Below are 21,531 nucleotides of genomic sequence, written 5' to 3' on the forward strand. Positions count from 1 at the left end.
CTGACCAGCCTAAATCTATATTTTCGAAATGCTCCGAGTGTGGCCATAAGCTCTCACCGGCTGATGGCCACACTCGGTGTGTTAAGTGTCTTGGGGTTGAACACCTCACATCTGGTTGTTCCATTTGTGCAGGGTTCAACCCCAGGGCACTGAGGGAGCGGAGGTCCAAGCTGGTCTTGGCGGGTCTTTTACCGCCAGACTCGGCTCCGCCTCCGCTCGGGACTACTGTGCCTGCAGTTGTTCCCCTGTGGCACCCCTCCTGCTCCTGGGACTCAAACTCCCGCTTCTGGAGAGGAGAGGGATGCTGCAAAAAAGGACCGGAGGGAGAAGCACCACAAGCGGCGGGCCGAGACCTCTGTTTCGGCCCGCCAGCCAAGCGGCTTCTCCCGGCTCCGTTGTCAGTTCGGTCTCCTCCTTCGGCTCCGGTCCCTGTGTGCTTTTCACCGGGTCCTGAGGAGGAGGAGACCCGATCTCCATCGAGGCTATCGAGGAGGCACTCCAGGCCTACCTCGGTAGCCTCTTCGAGATCTACCCATAGCCTTTCTGATGCTGATCTGGACCGGATGATGAGAAGGTTCATCCAGGCCCAGATGCAGATGGGAGTGCTCTTGCATCCCCTCGGGGAGCTCAACACCCTTTTTTAAGCCTATTGCTCCTTCTCCGACCCGCTATCCGGGTTCGGAGCAACTGGAGCCGAGCAGCTTTGGAGCCGGGGGAAGGTCGGAGCCGATAGTACTTGGTACCGGATCCGACCCTGCCTCGAGTGCGCCGGACCCGATCTCGGAGCCTGGATCCGAGCCGGATCCGGGGATCAGTGCTCCTTCGGCGCCGCCTGTGTCAGAGCGCACTGTCCCTTCGGATCCGAGTGCTTCGGCGCCGGCTCCGATCCACTCTTCGGATCCGAGGGGGAGCCGATTGTCGGATCCTTTGGTCGAGGTCGGCTCCCTTCGCCTTTGATGTAGTGGAGAGGGCTCTGTTGAGGGTCTCCGGACCCCGGCACTTGCTTCGGCTCCGTCCCGCTCCCTCTGCACTGGGCCAGGCTTCCACCATCCGGCCCCTGGGACAGCCCGTTTCTGTGCCCCAAGTTGCTCCTATGGAGCAAATTGCTGCTGAGGACTCCTCTGACAGCCCCCAGAGGAGGCCCTCGCAAGCATAATGCAAAAGGAGGCACATTGACTCCCCGAGTCTCTCACAGAAGACACGGACTTGGAGGAAGGGGAAGGCTCCCCACGGTCACCCCCCGAGGATGTCTCCTTTGGAGACATCATGGAAATGCTCCGTATTAGGGGGGGGTGGTCTGCCCCCAAGTCTTCCTCGGACGAGTCCGTGTTCTTGGAGGCATTTGAAACGGGCCCGTCTACCTCTTGGGTGTCCCCTGCCGACCCCCTGGTGGACCTTATTACCACCAGGGCGTGGAAGGAACCGGACACCGTGGAGCCAATTCCCAAAAGACCAGATAGGATCCTTAGTCCGCCCTCTGACAGGACCCATTGGAGTAAGGGGCCTCCTGTAGATGCCATGTTGATGGCGGCGGCCACAAAGAGGGAACTGGCTCAGGAGAGTCCCTCAGTCCACCCACCGAGCAAGGAGTCTCGGATGATGGACCGCTTGGGGAAGCGGATGTTCAGTTCGGCGACCTTCTCGGTAAGGGCGCTGAACTATTTGGCACATGTTATTCGGATGCAGCGAGATCTTATTAAGGAATACGCTGCATCCCCCCCTGAGTCCATTTCGGAGGAGGACAGAGTTCTGCACTCCACCAAAATGGCCACTCTTAGGTCAGTTACAAATACTTCTATGCGGCTACTCTCCCATGCAACGGAGGGCGCTAGAGCTGCGGGGACAGGACTGGTCACTAGACGTCAGGCCTGGCTCCGTCACTGCGATTTTTCTGAGCCCTTCAAGGCGTCTTTTGCGAACGCCCCCTTTGATGGTTCTGCTCTGTTTGGCAAGACCGTTCGCGAGACGTTGACCCAGAGCGAGAAGGACGGGAAGACGCTGTCTGCCGTCGGAATCCGCTTCTCTGCACCCCAGAGGCCCTATTCTAGGAACCAAAAGGGTCAGAAGAAGATGTGGTTCCGGAAGTCGCAGCAGTCCCAGCCTGCTCCGGACAACCAGTCCTTCCGTGGCAGAGGAGGACAAGGAGGACGCCGCCCTAGAGGCAGAGGGGCTCCCAGAAATTTCGGGTCCAGGGAACCTTTCTCTGAACGGCCCGCGCAGCAACCCTGAGGGGTTGCCCGACTGCTGTACTCTGGAGGCAGTCGGGGGACGTTTTTCGGGGCACCTAGCGGCATGGGAGTCCATAACATCGGACCGCTGGGTTCTCCAAATCATATCCAGGGGATATCGCATTCCTTTCCTTCACCTTCCAAAGTTGAAGTCCCTCCCAGACGTCCCACCCGGTCAATGGGAGGCCGCTTTGGCAGAAATTGGCCATCTGCTAAAGAAAAGAGCCATCCAGCCCGTTCCCCCAGACCAGATCGGATCAGGGTTCTACTCCAGATTCTTTTAGTGCCAAAAGACGGGGAACTAAGACCAATCCTAGACCTCTCTCTCTTGAATCTGGCAGTCCCCAAAGAAAAATTCCGAATGGTCACTCTGCAATCTATTCTCCCCCTTCTGGGAGAAAATCACTGGATGTGCTCGATAGATCTCAAGGACGCGTACTACCACATCCTGATGGACAGGCGCTCCAGGAGGTTTCTCCGCTTCGGCTGGGAGCCAGTCACTACCAGTTCGGGTCCTTCCCTTTGGTCTCACCACAGCCCCAGGGTGTTCACCAAAGTACTAGCAGTGGTAGAGGCCCACCTGAGGCTTCAGCGGGTGCAGGTCTTTCCCTACCTGGACGACTGGCTCCTTACCGCCCCAACAAGGCATCTACTTCTCTTGGCGAGACTCCTTTCTCCATCTTGCTCCATTTCTGGGCATCACAATAAATACAAAAAGTCCAACCTGGCCCACACAGCTCTTAGATTCCATAGGGGCCAGACTAGACACAAGGAGTTTACGAGCCTCCCTTACTGCGGACAGAGTTCTAAATCTGCAGCTCCAGGTGCGGGCCAGTCTCCATTCAAGTTCTGTTCCAGCGGAGTTGGTCCTGAGGGCTCTAGGGTCCATGGCTTCGGCTATAGCACTTCTTCCTCTTGCCAGGCTCAATATGCATTCTGCAGTGGGCGCTCTTAGTACAGTGGTCATACCTTGCTCTCCCATGCATCATCCCATAGCGATCAGCAAGGCTTGCAAGCGGTCCCTCTTGTGGTGGCTCCATTCCCGGATCTCCACGAGGGTCGCCCATTTTGTGCTTCTCCCCTCTCGCCACGGTGACCACGGACGCCTCCCGCCTCGGGTGGGGGCACTTTGGGCGGACAGTCCAAGGCACGTGGAACGATTCAGAGACCTTACTGCATATCAATGTTCTAGAGATGAGAGCAGTGCTCTTAGCGTTGCTAGCACTTCAGGACTTTCTTCCCTTGGGAACAATTGCGATTCAATCGGACAACATGTCTGTTGTCTGGTACATCAACAAGCAAGGGGGAACAAGGTCTTACCCTCTTTGTCGGGAGGCCATGAGAGTTTGGGAATGGGCAATCTCCACCAACCGCTTTCTCTTAGCAACGCACATTCCGGGTCGGTCCAACATCCTAGCGGACAAGCTCAGTCGCACCATTCTGACCCCTTACGAGTGGTCTCTCAATTGTCAAGTAGCGGAACGCATATTCGCACGGTGGGGAACCCCTTCTTGCGATCTTTTTGCTTCTCCCTCAAACACCAAGTGCGACAGTTTTTCGCTCTAATACCTCCTCCGGAGGTACCCCAAGAGACGCTCTGGTGCATGCTTGGCCACCCGGTCTTCTGTATGCCTATCCACCCTTGCCTCTGATGCTGCAAGTTCTTCAGAAAGCCTCTCGGTGGGTTGCAGAATGATTCTCATTGCTCCATTCTGGCCTCGACAGATCTGGTTCCCCTTCCTAAGGTCTCACTCGGTGAATCCTCCTTGGATTCTAGATCCCATCCCGGATCTGATATCCCATCCATCCTGCATTCCTCCTCCGAACCTGGACAACCTGAAGCTGACCGCTTGGCTGCTCCAGTTCCACTCTTGATAAGGACTCGGTATTTCTTCACCGGTAAAGGCTATTTTGGTGGCGGCTCATAAACCATCCACTAGAAAGGTTTACCGAAGCAAATGGAAACGTTTCTCTGTGTGGGCGGAGCGGCAAGGCCTGAATCCCTTCACGGTTCCTCTCCCTGTAGTGCTTGATTTTCTAACCTCTCTTTAATGATGGTGCCAGCAGTTCCACAGTCAAAGTTCAACTGGCGGCAATTTCTCACTATCACATTGGTCAAGATTCTAATCCTCTTATGTCAGCCAAATTGTGTAAAACATTTCTTAAAGGTACTTTTCTTCTCAGGCCCCCTATAAAACAAGCAGTTCCTCCTTGGGACCTTTCTTTGGTCCTACAGGCCTTGACCGCTCCCCCTTTCGAGCCCGCGGCTACGGTGGATCTTAAGTTCTTGTCCTACAAGACAGCCTTTTTGGTAGCCATTACATCAGCCAAGAGAGTTTCTGAACTTCAAGCTTTATCAGCTAAACCTCCTTACTTGGTATTTCATCCGGACCGTGTCTCCCTCAGGACCAATCCGTCCTTCCTTCCTAAAATCGCTTCTGAAGCAAACATCAATCAATCCATTAACCTCCCTGTTTTCTTCCCTAAATATGAAAACAAAGGTGAATATAAGCTACATTCACTAGATGTTCACAGGCAACTTAGATTTTATCTCAACAGGACAGCTGGTCATAGGCAATCCGACCAGCTGTTTATTTCCTTTGCAAAATTCAATTTGGGCAAGCCAATTTCTAAAGTTTCTCTGTCCCGCTGGATTTCACAGTGCATTTTATTGGCTTATCAAGCGTCAGGAAGGCCCGGAGCGGGGGATGTTCATGCCCATTCAACCCGGTCAGTATCTACCTCGGCAGCCTTCAAGGCTAGGATCCCTCTAGATGATATTTGTGCAGCAGCCACGTGGGCTTCATCTCATACATTTATTTCCCACTATAAGTTGGATCTTGCATCTAGGGGTAGAGCATCCTTTGGCTCCGGTGCTCCGGAATATCCTTCCATGATGGCCGCCCAAGATTCAGGTAGCTGGGGACTCTGTCCCACAGGTTGCAGACAAATGAATATCCTACTTCAGATTTAGAAGTTATGTACTCACCATAACGTTCCATCTGAGTAGGTGTATTCATTTGTCTGCAACCATCCCGCCCTCCTATCCCCCTGGCCTTTCAGTTTCCTGCATATTCTTTGTTACCCTTTTTAGGGTATTCTTGCTTTGGCAAACTCGATCTGAGGTCATGAGGGTAGAGCAGGGCATTATGGGTGAGGGGAGGAGCTGAGAGCTTGGATCCATAGCTGGAAAACCATGCCGGTTCGGATCCGATATCGGATCCATAACCCACAGGTTGCAGACAAATGAATACACCTACTCAGATGGAACGTTATGGTGAGTACATAACTTCTAATTTCGGCTTACGTGTTACATGCATACACTAATGTTTGGCAGATTGATCTTTTATGCAGTAGTTTCCTGTTGCCTCCATTTGAGCCTATGTCACATCTTACAAGACCTTTTGTTTTAATGAAAACCTTCAAAAGAACAAACACCCCCATATAACCTATTAGCGTAATACAAACAGGCAAAACTGTGTACATCTTCAAATAATGTTTAACCCTCCTAATAGGAACAATTATCCCAGCTTGACAGTTATATTTACAGGTTTTAATTGACCTATAATTGTTATCCATGCTAAGATACATGGTACAGCATGTGCTTCTACTTACACTAAGTGATGTGTGTATTTGTGTTATATTCCTCTCCAAGATAGGTTCATAGGTTCATAGATTAGTACTAAGCTAACTGCCCTTGCGAGCCATTTTAAGCCTAGCCAGTTATCCCTTGTGAGACTCGAACCCTGCACCTTGTGTTTGTAAGGCAAACACTTTAACCATTAGGCCACCCTCCCAACCCTAAAGCATGTTCATCTGCAGAGGCAGCTGGAAACACACACACACACACACACACACACACACACACACACACACACACACACACACACACACACAGGGAAGGGCCGGGAGTCGAACCTACGCCTACCTACATGAACTCACTACAGCATGAAGCATTTACAGAACGCGCTACCGAGTAGAAAACAACACGAGTTCTTTCAGAAAACATTACCTTTTAGCCACTAGAAAAAAGTATTCTGTTTGTTGTTATCTTATCAGATTGTCTGCAAAGAAACATGAGAAGCAGATACACAGTTGCCTTCAGCTTCAAGCTTCTGATGTTGCACTGTGAACATTTATTTGCTAAAGGAAAACTTTTCATTACATTCATTGTTCTTTTATTTGCTTGCATCCACTTAAAGCATATTGTTAGCTCAAACTATGGGCCTTAATCGAGTCATTCTCAAAAGTAAAAAGAGTCATATCAATTTTACTTATATCATCGCTGTATACTTTTGCAACCCATTTCTCACCTCAGCAATTTAAGATTACAGCCTGTTATTTTAAACATGCTTTTGTTCAGACTTTCCTCTCTTTTTAAATTGCAGTGTCTGCATTTCTTAAACCTAAAAAAAAAAACAGAAAGAAAGAAAGAGGGGGAGGGGAAGGGGTACCTGTTTACTTTTAGTATCACTATAACACACAAAAATAAGTAAAATAACTGAAAATGCTTTATAATATAATATGCAGTATATGTCAAGTTTTATAAAAAATACTGTTAAGAACAAGCATTATTGTATTTACCATTACCTCTTTCCTTCCCCTTCCCTTACTCTTAATGTTCTTCCAAACTTTAATGACATGAAGTAGGCATATGCTTTGGAGTTCCTACAAGTTTAACAAAGTCAAAAAAGTTCACTATTTCCAGGTTTCTTGTTCCACCATATTTCACAATTCTAATTGATGCGGTGTAATCCCACTTTTATTCATTCATTTCTGAGTTGCTGGTTTTCTTCGTGTCGACCCACATCTCCCAGCTCTAGTCTCTGGTTCATTTCCATTGTACTCCTGATTCTTCTAGTAAACTCCTCTGCTTTTCTTTCTCTCTCATGCATTTCCCTTTGGAACATTGGAAGAGGTTTCACTGGCAAAGTCCCTCTGTGAGCTTTATTACAGAAGAATAAGTAGCAGAGTTCCCTTCTGTTTGATAGCTCACTTTTTTGTTGGACATAATTTTGTATTTCCTCCTTAGCATGTTCTGCATCAAAAAATGACTTTGATCTCCCAGGAATAAAATATTCTGAAGAGAGCTGGCTACAGCAGCTTGAATCTCACACCTGTCACTTACCATTCACTGATTGCTGTAATAAATTTACTCCTGTTCTGCCTGGTGTACAGTGAGTAATCATTTTCTACAAACACTCTATTGTCTCCAATTTTTTATACTTGATTCTAACAAAACTGTGGCAGAACAAAAAACTGTTTTTGCTGGTAGGATTGTATCTTTACTAGTAGAGGTCTTGGCTGATTTCCTGTGGCTAGGTTTGGAGCATACATGCAATATGGCCTTTCAGTTAACAACTCTTGTTGTAGAATACAGTCAAGTTGCTTATTTGCGTTTTTATAACATTAATACAGACTGATAATCTAAAACACACACAAAAAACAAGACACAATGTGTGGACTCAGCAGGAGTGTGGACTCAGCAGGAAAAACACACCTCTTCAGCCAGCTCAGTAGCTAATGCATAGAGAACCAAAAACACCGAATGTCACACTGCAACAGTTTATTCTTAGAACATAACAAATCTTAGATACTAAGCGCTTTCGTCCCCATAAAATAAACAGGACTTCATCAGAGTATCAATAAAATCTAGTTCTCCATATTTAAGTAGAAAAGCCTGTGAAGGTTGCTGTGTTACCAATGGGCTGTTCTTCTTAAATATGTTTTGAATCATATAAAATTGTATTTAAATACAAAACAGTTGGTGCAGTGGTGGTGCTGCGGTAGCGTTGTCGCCTCTCAGTTAGAGTGTCTTCTGTGTGGCGACATGCGTGAATGGGCTTCCTTCGTTGAAGGTTGTACGCTGGGCCCGGCAAGCCAGCACGTAAAACTCTACTGCCAATCATTAGTGGACCGGAGTTCCGCTGTGGTGACCCCTAACCGGGAAAAGCCGAAAGACACAAACAAAACAGTTTAAAAACTGTTCAGACAAATTTATGAAAGAAATAAACCATCTGATTGTTAAACTGAAACTTAGATCATGTAAAATAAATAATCAGGGTTGAAACTTTTAGGGATTTAAAGCCTTCAGTTTCAAAAAACATGCAATAGAGACTCCTTGACTCCTTCATTTAAACCATAAACTCCGTTGGCATTTGTTCTTATTTGCCACTCAGAAACTTAAGCTTGAGTGCAGTGAATCCAAGGTCCCATCCCTGCATTGTCAAAATTGACAGCATCAGTTACAAAAAACTTAAAAAAAATGCCACTGATTGTCACTGATATGTTTCCATAAACTAATCTTAAGATAGGGTTTATGAACATTTAAGGGACATTAAGAATAGTGCTAGGTCTTTTTTGATGTAATGCCGTGGCCCGGCATGGATTGGTACTGTGTGTTGGAGGTCTTAAGGGAGGTGAAGCTGCACCAAATGTGAGATATTGGCCTACACACAATGAACCGATACATTCCTCTCTCAGTCTTTGGGACAGTTGTTCTTTCTTTGCTTGGCTGTTTAGGAGCCAAGATTTGGCTTGTAGATTATGCAGTGCTTTGATAGATAAATTAGAATGGGAATTTTCTCAGGTCGACCCCAAGAAGACAACTCAGATAATCTCCTTCCAAATAAATCGTGACGGTAGCCAGTCAGCCTTCAAGGTTCCATATGCTAGGTCAGAGTCTCACCTGACAGAACTCTTGGAAAAAATCTGTGAGAAGATGAAGGAATATGGAGAGAAGATAGATTCACATACCCAAAGAAAGAATTACTTCTGTGTACTTATTCGTGATGGCACAAAAATGTATCTGTCTGGAACCAAATTTAATGAGGAAGTTACTGCAGAACTCAAGTTTGCTTATGAGAGCATAGCCGAAGAGTATGAAGATGAGCTGATTGTTTTCTTTTCTCATGAGGCTGACAACATGAAAGACAAGCTTTGCAATAAACATACAGATCTGCGTGACCATGTTCTCCGTATACCTCATGATGAACTGTGAACCACATTACAGTTGCCTGCACGGAATGAATCAGCATATTGAGCCCTGGGTTACAAGCAGATCTTGTGACTCTGACAGCAGTTCTTTAACAGACTTTCTCTTTTATAAAGCTGAGACCTGCAAACTTGAACTGTGGTAGTTTAACAAGTGACCAAACATTAATGTTGCTGGAGTTGCAGTCATCTTGTCTCTCCCACCTTGTCCTTTTTGTACCATCAGATTAACATTTCTGTAGAATGTTTTTTTTAGGACCATGCTACTCTGTACTGATGTGTTTAATGGCATTGTTTATGCACATTTTTCTTTCTAGTTAGATTTGTGGTAGAGGTTTAAACAAAGTGCATGTTGTTAATTAAGAAAATACCAAACAATTGAAAATATAGTGAAACATATTATTGCATGGAATTGGAGCATTAATGAAGGATTGTTTTTATAACTTCAGAGTGGTGTCTCCTTTCATCTGGTGCCTGCAAGTGCCCTTTTTCAGTTGTAATGATTATAAAGTGTTTGTCTTCACTAGTTAAAACAATGTCCAAGGTGTTGGCAAAATTGATAGGTATGGATCAGTGTGGTTTTGTGGAGGGGAGGCAAACGTTTGACAACATTAATAGAACTATGATGATCCAGAGGGAAACAGACTATAAGAAAATACCCCTGTTTTTGGCAGGTCTTGATGCAAAGAAAGCATTTGACAGAGTAAATTGGGATTTTATGCGTAGGGCATTGGAAAGATTTGCATTCCTTGATACAATAATAAGATTAATTAGAAGAATATATGAAAGATCAGAGGCAAGAATTAAAATGGAAGGGTTCTTCTCAGATAAGCTGTGTTTGAACAAAGAAATCAGGCAGGGGTGTCCTCTTTCCCATTTGTTATTTGCTTTATATTTAGAGCCAATGGCAAAGAAAAGAGTCAGAAATTCAAGGATATAATTGGTATGTTAATAAAGAAAAGATGGCTTTATTTGAGATATTATTTTTTATTTGATAAATCCAGAAAAGGACATCTCAGTGTTGTAGAATATTTTGAGACAGCTTTTTGGCATATGAAATTAATTAATGAAGATAAAACATAGGTTATAGCTGCAAATTATGTACCCAAACACGAATTGGTCAAGCAATACCCATATTTATGGGAACATGATAAAATTACGTATTTAGGAGTATGGATTAAAAAGGCTTCTGTTATGGTAGCTAAGGATATGTGGGAAGAGACTAAAAAAGAAGTTATGTACTCACCATAATGTTTCATCTTTGTTGTCCATTTTCATTTATCCTTGACATGTGGGTTTGGTTCCGACCCTCAGAACTAACTCGGCAGTCACTGTAGCTCATTCTGACTAAAAACTCTCAAGCGTCACCTCTACCCTTAATGCCTGTTAAAAAAGCCTTAATGAAGCCATATCTGCTATACCTTACCATAAGAAATAAGTGCATTATCTGTTTCACCAAAGAGTCTTCAAAGGCCAGGGGATGGAGGGAGAGGAGTGAAGGATAAGTGAAAATGGACAACGCAGATGATACGTTATGGTGAGTACATAACTTCTTTATCTGATAGTGTCAATTTTCATTTTATCCTTGACATGTGGGTCAGAGTTCCCAGCTACTTTAGACCTTGGGAGGACTCATGGAAGAATATTTCTGAGCACCATTTTACCAAAGAATGCTCTTTCCCTAGAGACCAAATCCAATTTGTAATGAGTAATAAAGGTATGGGAAGAAGCCCAAGGAGCTGCTGGACAGATGTCATCAGTTGAAGCTTTAGACTGGAAAACTGCTGAAGTGGCGACAGATCTTGTAGAATGTGCTTTAACAGGTAAGGCAATTTTTCTTCTGTCATAGATAAAGGAAGTACAATCCTTGAGCCATCTGGCTAAGGTCATCTTGCTGACTGGTTTGCCAAACCTAGAACTTGAAAAGGAGACAAATAGTTGGTCAGATTTTCTCACGTCTTTTGTCCTATAAAGGTAAAAGTGTAATTGTCTGTGAATATCTAGCAAATGCAGACAGTATTCACCTCTGTTTGAAAAATTTGTAAAGAATACCAGTAAATTAATCAGCTGGTTGATATTAGACTCTGACAGTACTTTAGGCAGTGAAGTGGAATTTGTTCATAAGGAAACCATCCTTATGAAATATCAAGTAAGGTGGTTTACATGATAAAGCCTGAATTTCAGAAATCCTTTAGCAGAGATTATTGCCACCAAAAATAATGTTTTCTTGACAAAAAATTCAGATCACAGTCTGCAGATGGTTTGAAAGGAGAATGTACAATAGTTTGCAATGCTAGGCTTAGGTTCCAAGGTGGGGTAGGATCCTTGACACAGGGTTTCAGCAAAAGTGTCCCTTTTAAAAATACCTTACAGAGTCTATGAGAAGCTAAGGGATGTTTTTCCAAACCGTCATGGAAATTTGAAATTGCTGCCAGCTATATTCTGATTGTGGAATGAGAAGCTCCTGCATTGAAAAGAGAGGCTACGAACTCTAAAATATTATCATAGAGGAGGAAAAGGGATCAGTATCCCTTTCATCTGGCCAAATGGTAAATCTTTTCCATTTACTATTATATAATTTCTGTGTGGAAGGTTTATGATAAGCTAGGAGAATTTGAAAAGTAAAGATGCCTGCCCACTAGTGGAATTGGAGGAACCATGCTGTCAGTTTGAGGTTTAGAATGTATGGGTGACCTAGCTCGTCTGGAGCTGGGTCCAGAGTCCAAGGTGGTTAAATCAGATAAGGCCAAAGAAAGGGGAGCCACATCTGTCAAGGCCAAAAAGGAGCAATGAGGATTACTTTGCTGTTCAACCTGAGGGCTTTCTGTAAGAATTTTGGGATTAGAGGTATTGAGGGAAAGCCATACAGGAGTCTTTGGGCCAAGTGTGGAGAAGAGCATCTCTTGGTGACTTCCCCTGAGGGGGAATCAGGCCAAAGTAGTTTCTACCCTTGTTGTTTAGGGGAAAGACAAACTGGTAGCAGCAAGGCTGGTCCCAGTGATGGAAGATCTGTTATATCACTTTTGGATTGAGAGACTGCTTGTGAGGCTGGAGAATACATCTGCTCAGCTTGTCTGCTTTCACATTGGAACTCCCCGGAATGTGCGTTGTTATCAGAAAGCGGTTGGAAGAGATTGCTCACTGCCACACTCTGAGTGTTTCTCAGCAAAGGGGATAAGATTTGGTTCTTCCTTGTTTGTTGATATACCAAACCACTGACATATTGTCAGTTTGAATCACAATTGTTCCCAGAGGAAGAGCAGCTTGAACGGCTTGCAAAGCTAAAGGCACTGCTCTTAGCTTCAGAACATTAATATGCAAGTTGTCCTCTGTAGGGGGTGCCTTGGACAGTCTTACCCAGAAAATGCCACCCCACCCCATTTGGGAGGTGTCCGTGATCAGTATGGCCATCGGCTCTAGAAGGACAAAGGGATGACCTAGGAGAATTTCTTTGGAGTGAATCCACCAAGCTAGATCCTTTCTGCAAAGATTGGTGATCAGAATCTGGTCCGACATGGGTTGATGTAGTATAGACTGTTGAGAAGCCAGCAACCATTGCAGAATTCTCATGTGATATCTGGCTAGGAGAACTAGAGTAATTGTCGCTGCCTTAGAAGCTATGGCCTATAAAATTAGGCGAGCAGGAATCTTCCTTCTGTGTATAATTTTTTTCACTTGGGATGTGATTTTTTTGAAGTCTCACTGGGGAAAGGGAAGCTATGGTTGTTGTTATATTCAGCAGTGCCCGTATAAACTCCAAACTCTGGGTTGGAGACAGTTGAAATGTTTCTTGGTTGATAGTTATTCCTAAGTATGCACAGATCTGGAGAACATAATCCCTTGCTTCTGTCAGTCGATGACTGGTCGAAGCGGTCTTGAGGCAGTCGTCCAAGTAAGGAAACACCCAGAATCCTTGCAGTCTCATGTGAGCTGCTAGTGCTGCCATGTATTTGAACATCCTGGTGGCTGTGCTGAAACCAAAGGGCAGTGCCCTGAATTGGTAATGACTGGCTCCCAACCAGAAGCAGAGAAACTTTCTGGAGTGCTTGTCCATTTTTATATGGTAATACGCATCCTGAAGATCTGTCGGGCACATCCAGTCGTCCTTTCTTAAAAATGGAAGAATGGACTGTACCGTGACCATCCGGAATTTCCTTTGTCGAAATGATTTGTTCAACACACTGAGATCCAGAATTGGTCTCCAGTCCCCTGTCTTTTTTGGCACTAAAAAAAATCTTCAGTAAATTCTGGATCCTCTCTGCTCTGGTAGGACTTCTTGGATGGCTCTCTTGTCTAGCAGTTTTTGAAATTTTAGAACTGATAGTTCTGTCTGACTAGATGGAATATTGGGGATTTTTTTGCATACGGTGGGGGGGGGGGTCGGAAAAGGGTATGGTATAACCTCTGGATATGATCTGTTACACCCAAGAATCTGTTATGTTCAGCCAGGTGTTTTGGTGCAAGGATAAGCATCCCCTGACTGCCTCCAAAGAAAGACAATCAGGCCTCCTTTCAGAAACACTGAAAGGGCTTACTCAGGAAGGAGTCCCCGAAGCCCTGGTTCTGAAGACCACCTTTGCTGTGTAGGCAGCGTCTTCCATTGTGGTCCCCCCCCCTTGCTCCTGGGGGAACTGCCTCCACGTGTGTCTTGGAAAGGCCCTTAGGAGTTTTTGAACCACATCTTTGTACTGATTGGAAAACTTCCTAGAAGAAGATCTTTGGAGGGTGGAAAAATGTATGCCCATAGAAAAAGGGTCTTACCATTCTTCTCACACCTGGATAAAATTTCTCTTACTTTTGGGCCAACCAGAAATGATTCGTCAAAAGATGCATTGATGAATGAAGACTTAAATGGTTCCTCAAAGTCACATAGGTGTATCCAGGCATGTCTTCTTATGACTACGTCTGATCCTGCCACTCTGGAGGTACCTTCAGCTGCATGACCAATGAGCCTATGGAAAAGTTGGACACAGACTACAGGGTGGCGAACTGGGAAGCAACCTTCTCTTGGACTCTCTCAGTAATAGATCCTGCCAGAGTGTCTGACAACTCCTTGATCAGATCCCTTTGAAGTTTGGTGAAATGTGCCAGGAAATTCAAAGACCTTAAGGCGAAGATCAATGAAGCGTACACTCACTTCCCAAATCTATCCATTGCCTGAGACTGTTGGGTGGATGGATAGATGAACTCTCCTCAGTGAGTTCCTTTTCCATGGTAGCCGTTACAACCATGACGTCTATTGCAAAACCTTTAGCTCAAAATTGCTTATCCTTAGGTGGAGATAAAATTTTGTCCAGTATCTTAGGGATGGGTTCAGTGGTGTCTGGAACCTTCCACACCAGCTGAGAAATCAACTGGATGATTTTGTCAGCAGATGGTGTCACCCAAGAGGTAAACGGGAGAGCACTGAAAGCCTGCAGGTAAATTGATTCCTCCAAGGAAGGTTTTTGGGACTTCTAGTCACCCCTCTGTTTCAAAATTTCCTAGGAAGTCTCCAAAGGAGACATCTTCAGTGGATGACCTTGGGGACCTTTTCCTTCATCAAAATCAGTGTCTTCTGTGATCAGTTCCTGTGGGGAATCTTAAGTGCTTCCTCTTGCACTTCATCATCTGAGGAACCTCCTCAGGGGGATAATTTGGGGAGGTATCAGAAGAAGGTAAAACCTGTATTTGAGAATCCTGAGGTTATGGTGCTTCCTGTCCCAGTGGAGAGACAGGTCAAATAACTAGGGCATGAGGAGGGCATCTGTTTCGAGGAGGAAGAGGCCAACTGAGTCACTGTAAGAGAGAGAGCCCTCTCCATTGCCTCTAAGGCTGGCCCCCTCGAAGAGGGAATGGAGCCCAGAAGCAAGATAGATTTTCTCAGAACTGAGGTCACTCCTCTCTCGAAGATACAGCCCCCGAGACAGAGGCCGGAGTTGAACTGAACTGTGCCAATGCTGTAAGGTGCAAGGACGGCTCCAAAAAAATTGGAGTTGACTCCTGTCCCTTGGAGCTGACAGTACAGATGCGGCCCCAGGAGGTGTCTGGCTCTGAAATAACTGAAGAACTCAATGCAATAACCAGTTCTGAAGAGAGAGGGATCTCCAGAACCGATACCATCGGCACCAGATGACTCAAAGCTGTAAACTCTGAAGACTCGGAGGAGGTCAGAGAAGGAGTAGTTACATGGGTGAATGAAGGTTCAGCTCCTGAACCCATAGAAGCCGGAGCCGAAGGGAGTCCTGTGAAAACTCTCACCCACAAACTTTTATTCACCAGCTTCTCCTCATTGAATTCTGTAAGGTTTTTGGTGGAATGGACTGACGGCAGAGAGGGTGATTTTTGGTCTCTGAAGAAAGACCTTGGGTAACTCGCCCACAACAGAGTCAATAGATGGGGAGTAACAAGTCCTGGGTAGAGTTTCTTTTTGTTCAATGTCTGTAGTCTCCACTGAAGTAGTCGGTGTCAATGCAGATGCAGAAGGCGAGTCTTGTTGTGCCAAAGCCATTGGCATCAAGGGTTTTGACTTCTGAATAAAGGTCGGAGACGGACACTTTACTGGTACTGAAATCTTAGCATAAAAGTCCTTCATCTCTGAGGGACTTTTTATTAGCTGAGGATCTAGGTTTCTTTGCTGTCGGTGCTGAAGGGGAGGATGGTGCCGTAAAACTCCTCTTTTTGCCCTCCTCCAAAGAGGATGATGAGGAAGGAGAAGAAATATCCGTTGTCCATAGCAGATATAGCCTCTCTAAAGGTGGATGGAATCAAGCCTTTTAAAACCAGCTTATTCCTCTCAACAAGAGTCCTATGGCTAAAACCATGGGAGGTACTGCAGTCCTCCTGTAAATGCACAGGACCCAAACAGTATACACATGAAAGATGTAGGTTTGAAAGAGGAATCTTATGGCAGCATTTCTGGCATTTTTTGAAGACAGAAGGGGCCTTAGATTTCTCAGTCATAATAAAATGTAGGCTGTCAGTACACATTGACACACACACAACACCCACGCGAAGGAGAGAGTGGCAAAACTCTCAACTAGAAAGGGCAGAAAGATGGTACTTTTTTTTGTAGTGAAAAACAAGAAGGAAAGAAAGAAAGAAACCAGCAACGATGATGGTTAAGAAGTAAGCTATCAGCAATGATAGCAGAAAATACACTGGAGCATACTGAAAGGGAGACAGTAATACTAAATAAAGTGTAGAGAAAACAGCAAAAGAGAATAAACACTCAAAGAGAGAAGAAGTAATGGCCAAATCAGTTCTGAGGGTTGAACCAAACCCACATGTCAAGTATAAAAGGAAAATTGAAAACATCAGATCAAAAGATAATACAAAGACTGTGAAACTGGAAAGAAACTCTTACATATGGATATGGATAGTAAGATACATGCAGTGAAAATGTTTTTAGTCCCTTTATTCTTGTATATGAGTCGGACATACTTTTATCAACCAGAGGAGAAGTTGTGGACAATAGTTAATAAAGAATTGAAGGAATTTGTCTGGGGGTAAGAGTTAAGTGGGATATGTTGATCCTTCCAATAGAGCCAGGTGGTTTAGGTTTACCTGGTTTGAAGTGATATTTTACAGCTGTACAGTTAAGGCTCTAATGTATAACACAAGCAGAATGTTTTAATTTAGAGTGGAAAGGGATGATGATGAAGCAAGCGGAAAGTTCAAGAGATAGAGAGAGAGTGGGATTTTGGATGCAGATCCTTAAGGAGAATAATAACAGCCATACAGAATATTATATTCATGAAGCAGCAGAAAGTAGTCTAAGAACCAAGCCAGTACGGGAATGGAAAAAAAAGATTTTGCCAATAGGAATGACTGCAAGTAGGGGTACAGAAAATAGGCAAGAGGGGGCTGGACTTTAGTGGAGAAACCTGATAAAGGAACCAAGATATTGGGAGTAAATAACTCAAGAAGAAAAAGTAATAAAATGGGTTGAGGCTGAGAATATATTTGGATTGCAGGTTAGAAACTGCATTTTTTACCAGGACTTGATCTCAGAGTACAGGCAACGACAAAGGGATAGAGGAATTTTAAGTGACAAGCCCTCATATATATTGCATGGTAAATATAAGAATATATCAACAGCGGTTAGAAAAGATTGGGAAGAGAGACTGGAAAAGCAATTTACGATAAAACAATGGGAGGACATATATGTGCCCTACCAAGTATGCAACCAAGTCAAGAAAGTTTAGGATCTTTGCTTGAAATTGTTTGCATAGGTATTTTTATACTACAAGCAGACTTCAAAGATTTTTTTTTCAGGTATAAAGCAAATGTTGCAGGTGTGATGGAGAAAAAAGAGGTAACTAGGAGCATATGTTTTGGGAGTGTAATGAGTTGGCAGATTTAAAAAAATTCCTACAGAGTACTGTATCATAAATTTTGGGTGCTCAAATGGTTGTAAGCAAGGAAATGATTCTTTTGAGCAGGAATACAGGATCTGACTTGTCTATGCATGGTAAGGCTTTAAGTTTAATTCTGTTGGCTGCCAAAAAAGCAATTAGTAGAAAATAGAAATCAAAGTCTACACCAACTGTTTTTGAGGTACTGAATGTTATAAAATAGATTAAAGATCTGGAAGAGGGATCTTTAGAAAAAAGAGGGATCAAATTGTATATAAGTAAATGGAAATTATGAAAACAATACAATGTTCATGAGGAGGACTGAGGTTTAATAAGACAGGAATTCAGCAAATGTTTGTGATGTTGGACCAGTGATAGTAGCAAAGAAATATATGTGGTATATGTCATATTTAAATGGAAAATGTTAAAATGGTTTGTTTTCTTTTCTGTTGATGTATGTTTGCTTATGTTTTAAGTTATCCTTTATTTAAAGGTGTTTTAAAAAAACAGAAAGCCTTTGATAGGTTTGGGAAGAAGTTTATACTTTTCCACCATAACCTTCAGAATAGTTAATTGCTGACTTACTTATTTCAAAGACTAAAACATCATCTTTAAATTCTTTAATATCTTCTGTATTTCAAGTTTCTTGCCTAGTTACATAATTAATTTACCAGAGGATGTCAAAGCTGAGCTCCTGAATGCTCCCCTTGACAAAGATATATTATTTGGTCTTTCCTCTGTTAACATAATTAAAAGATTTGAAGAAAGGTGAAAATTAATCCTGTGGTTTACCCAGATTTTTCATCCTTCTCCCCCACAAGCCAAAATATAATAGAAGCTTTCCTTATAGTTTAGGTCCCTTTTATAAGAAGTAGGATAAACAATCCCAGCCAAATAACATTTCAGAAAGCAATGGCAAGGAGGTTAAACAAAGAGTAGAGGGTCCTTCCAAAATTAAGTACAGTCTAAAGAAAGGAAACCGACTATATGCATCTTCATAGTCTTCTCCATTCCACCCTGGCAGTCTAGTAAAGCTTTCCCAAAGTCTGGGTCTTCACTTTCCTCTGTGGCACCATATAACGTCTGACACCCGATTTTCTAAAAATCTTTCAAAAAGGCTACTACTTACAGTGAGATTTCCTTCCTCCTTTTCAAAGAATTCCTCTGCATCCATCCAGTCATACTTCCCTATTTCCCCCTTTCCTAGATCAAATGGTATTTCAAGGAGTTATGGTACCTACTCCCCCAAATCAAATAGGGAAATTATGTTTTCAAGAATCTTTAAAGTTCCAAAGAAAAAAGGATCCCTTCATAGAAATGTATTTTCTGAACCTTTCCCATATTTAGACGAATGCCTTATTTTTGAAGATTTTTATACAAGTTGTTGAGAATCCCTGTCTTGGTTTAAAAAATTCTAAGTCTGAGATTTCATTGAACAGAGAAATCTCTAATTTCATTTCACAAGATAATATTTATGGGATGTAATGGATATATTCATTATGGTAGCTTTTCATTCTCAGGACAAAGTGGAACTTTACAAGAAACAGTTTGATACTTTCCAGCCAGACTCTGGCATCTGTCATGGAATATGTCAGGATTCTAGGTTGCATGGCTCCAATAGTTCTCATGATTACTTGGACAAGACTACACATGAGGAAAATTCAGTGGTTCATCAAAACAGTTTGGACCCACCAACATTACCCCCTGTCATTTCAGATCCCACTGTTGAGGTTTGTAAACAGAGATCTACTCTGTTGGATAAATCAGTTGTCGTTCAAATCAGGTCTTCCTTTTTTCCTTCCATTTCCTACTTAGTCTGTAACCACAGATGCCTCAGACTTTACTTGGCAAGCTGTATACAAGGGGTGAAAGTTCAGGCTGTATAGAACAAGCAGGATAAATTAAAACACATGACTGTCAAATGATGACACTAATAAATGTTCTCAAATCTCAAAAAAACATCTTTGGATTCTAGGCTCTCTACTAATAATAACAGGCAGCACCATGGTGATGTGGTACATAGACTTGGGAATCTAGATCCCGCTCCCTTTGCAGACTAGCTATGATAGCCTGGAAACTACCTACTCAGTATTATATGATCCTCCAGGCTTCTTACATCTGTCCTAGGACACTGCTATAGCAGACAAGCTTTGCAGAGCCATGACAGATCCCCATGAATAGAAGTTGCATCCTGGGTCTTCCAGGAAATGATCCAGCCATTTACCTCCCTTCACAATAGACAGTAAAAGAAATTCTGCTCCTGGACTCCTTAACTGGAAGGCAGATGCCTTTTCATTCCCATGAACAGATATGCTCCTGTATACCTTTCTACCCTGTCCTGTGATAACCATGGTTCTTGTTGAGATTCTGAAGCACATCTCCAAAAATGGTACTTGCAACTCCCTTTTGGCCCAGGCAGTTGTGGTTCTCCCTTCTTTTCAAAATGGACAAGGGTAATTACCAAAAGCTTCCTCACAGGATGGACTTGTCACACATGATAGAAGTTGTTTTAACTCACTGCCTGAATGATAGAATAGTAATACACTTTAGGCACCTGTTTTCTGAGGATGTGCAGCAGGTATCACAGGAGACCAAATCATCTGATACTAGAAAACCATATTTGGCTAAGTGGAAAAGATTTTGTCCTTCTTTATCACTGTTGCAATATTATTTGATATTCTGCTGAAGGTGGCATAATGTCTGACCACTATACCAAAGCCTTTACATCTTCCCAGCATTGTACATCAGACTCATGTCCTATTCGCAAGGTGTAAGGTGCATGTGTGATGTAGGGATGTCTAATCCCCACTCTGAATGCTTCTGAAATCGATCTGTACTCCATTCATCAAGCTGCTTCTTCTACTGAGTCTAATCCAAATGAGTACCCTGTTGCGGCCCCTTTCTTTTCACTTTTCCTTCTTATAGTTTGTGTTCCTGTCATCCAGGAAGAAGAAATGTAAGTGTGGGAGGCAGATTCACCATAAAGACAGACATGAGAAGTGTTTTTTTTTTTTTTCTGGTGCTAAGCATGATGATACTGTGTGTGACATCTGTCAGGTCTTTGTCCCCAAGACACTCTGCAGTTGTTTGTCCTTCCTTTCTATTTATCTTGAAATCCAGTATCTGAAATTACTGACCCAGGGTACCATGGTGGAATCCACCCATCCTGAGGTTTAATCACCTGCTAAGAAAAAAGCTAAAAGACCATATACTGAATCAGCTGCTGTCCAGGTTCCACTGGATTCCTGTCTCTGGTTGGATGAATAACTCGAAGGCCAGCTGGTGATGATACCGGTTTCCTCTGCCACGACCCAGTTGGAGGCCAACATGGAGTTGCTTACTCGCATGTCTGCTGAGGCTGTGCATACATCTGGTACAGACATGGGGGGGGGGTGTCTGACTTGCTTGATTCAGACAGTAAGACTTTTGCTCTCTCTTTACTGAGTTCTGCATCTCAGGTAGTCTGACATTCCATTAAATGCAACTATGATGCAGCTGATGCTTCCACTGGAGCAGCTGCATCTGGTTCTGTCATGAGAAGATATTTCTGGTTGCTCCTGCAGGATTTTTCTGAAGACATTAAGGCCAAACATTTAGATTTTCCCTTGGATAACTATAATCTTTTTGGCACTGCTGCTGCAGAATTGTTTAAAACCGTGCAGGATAAGGGCAAGGTTATACAGGACCTCAAAATATTTTTGTTTCTTCTGTACCCAAGTTCCAGAGGAACTGTCCATCAAAATCATCTTTTCTCTGTAGACAGCCTAGACAGTTTGCCAGAGGTAAAAGGGTTTCTAAGTGGATTTTCCTGGATAAACCCAGAGTTCAAAGGGCCAGAAACCCTCTTTTACTAATAAATCTGCCTCTAACTGACATCCAGCCTCTCCTACCCCTCTGTCAGATTCCCCTATCCATCAGAATAGCCCTTTCCTTTCCTGTTTGGTAACAGATAACCACAGACACCTGAGTTTTTG

At 43.7% G+C, this 21,531-nt stretch overlaps 1 protein-coding gene and 1 pseudogene across 2 annotated transcripts in view; both read left to right on the forward strand.

The window, feature by feature from the left end:
• CCHR4.PART1H3orf33 (chromosome chr4.part1 C3orf33 homolog) overlaps nt 1–21,531 on the forward strand; it is a 566,094-nt gene that overhangs the window by 63,513 nt on the left and 481,050 nt on the right. The gene's annotated exons all lie outside the window — the stretch shown is intronic.
• LOC122801429 lies at nt 8,687–9,244 on the forward strand (annotated as a pseudogene).

Source organism: Protopterus annectens, chromosome 4.part1 (genome assembly GCF_019279795.1).
Source record: "Protopterus annectens isolate FY-2018-M chromosome 4.part1, PAN1.0, whole genome shotgun sequence".
Classification (NCBI taxonomy): Eukaryota; Metazoa; Chordata; order Ceratodontiformes; family Protopteridae; genus Protopterus; species Protopterus annectens.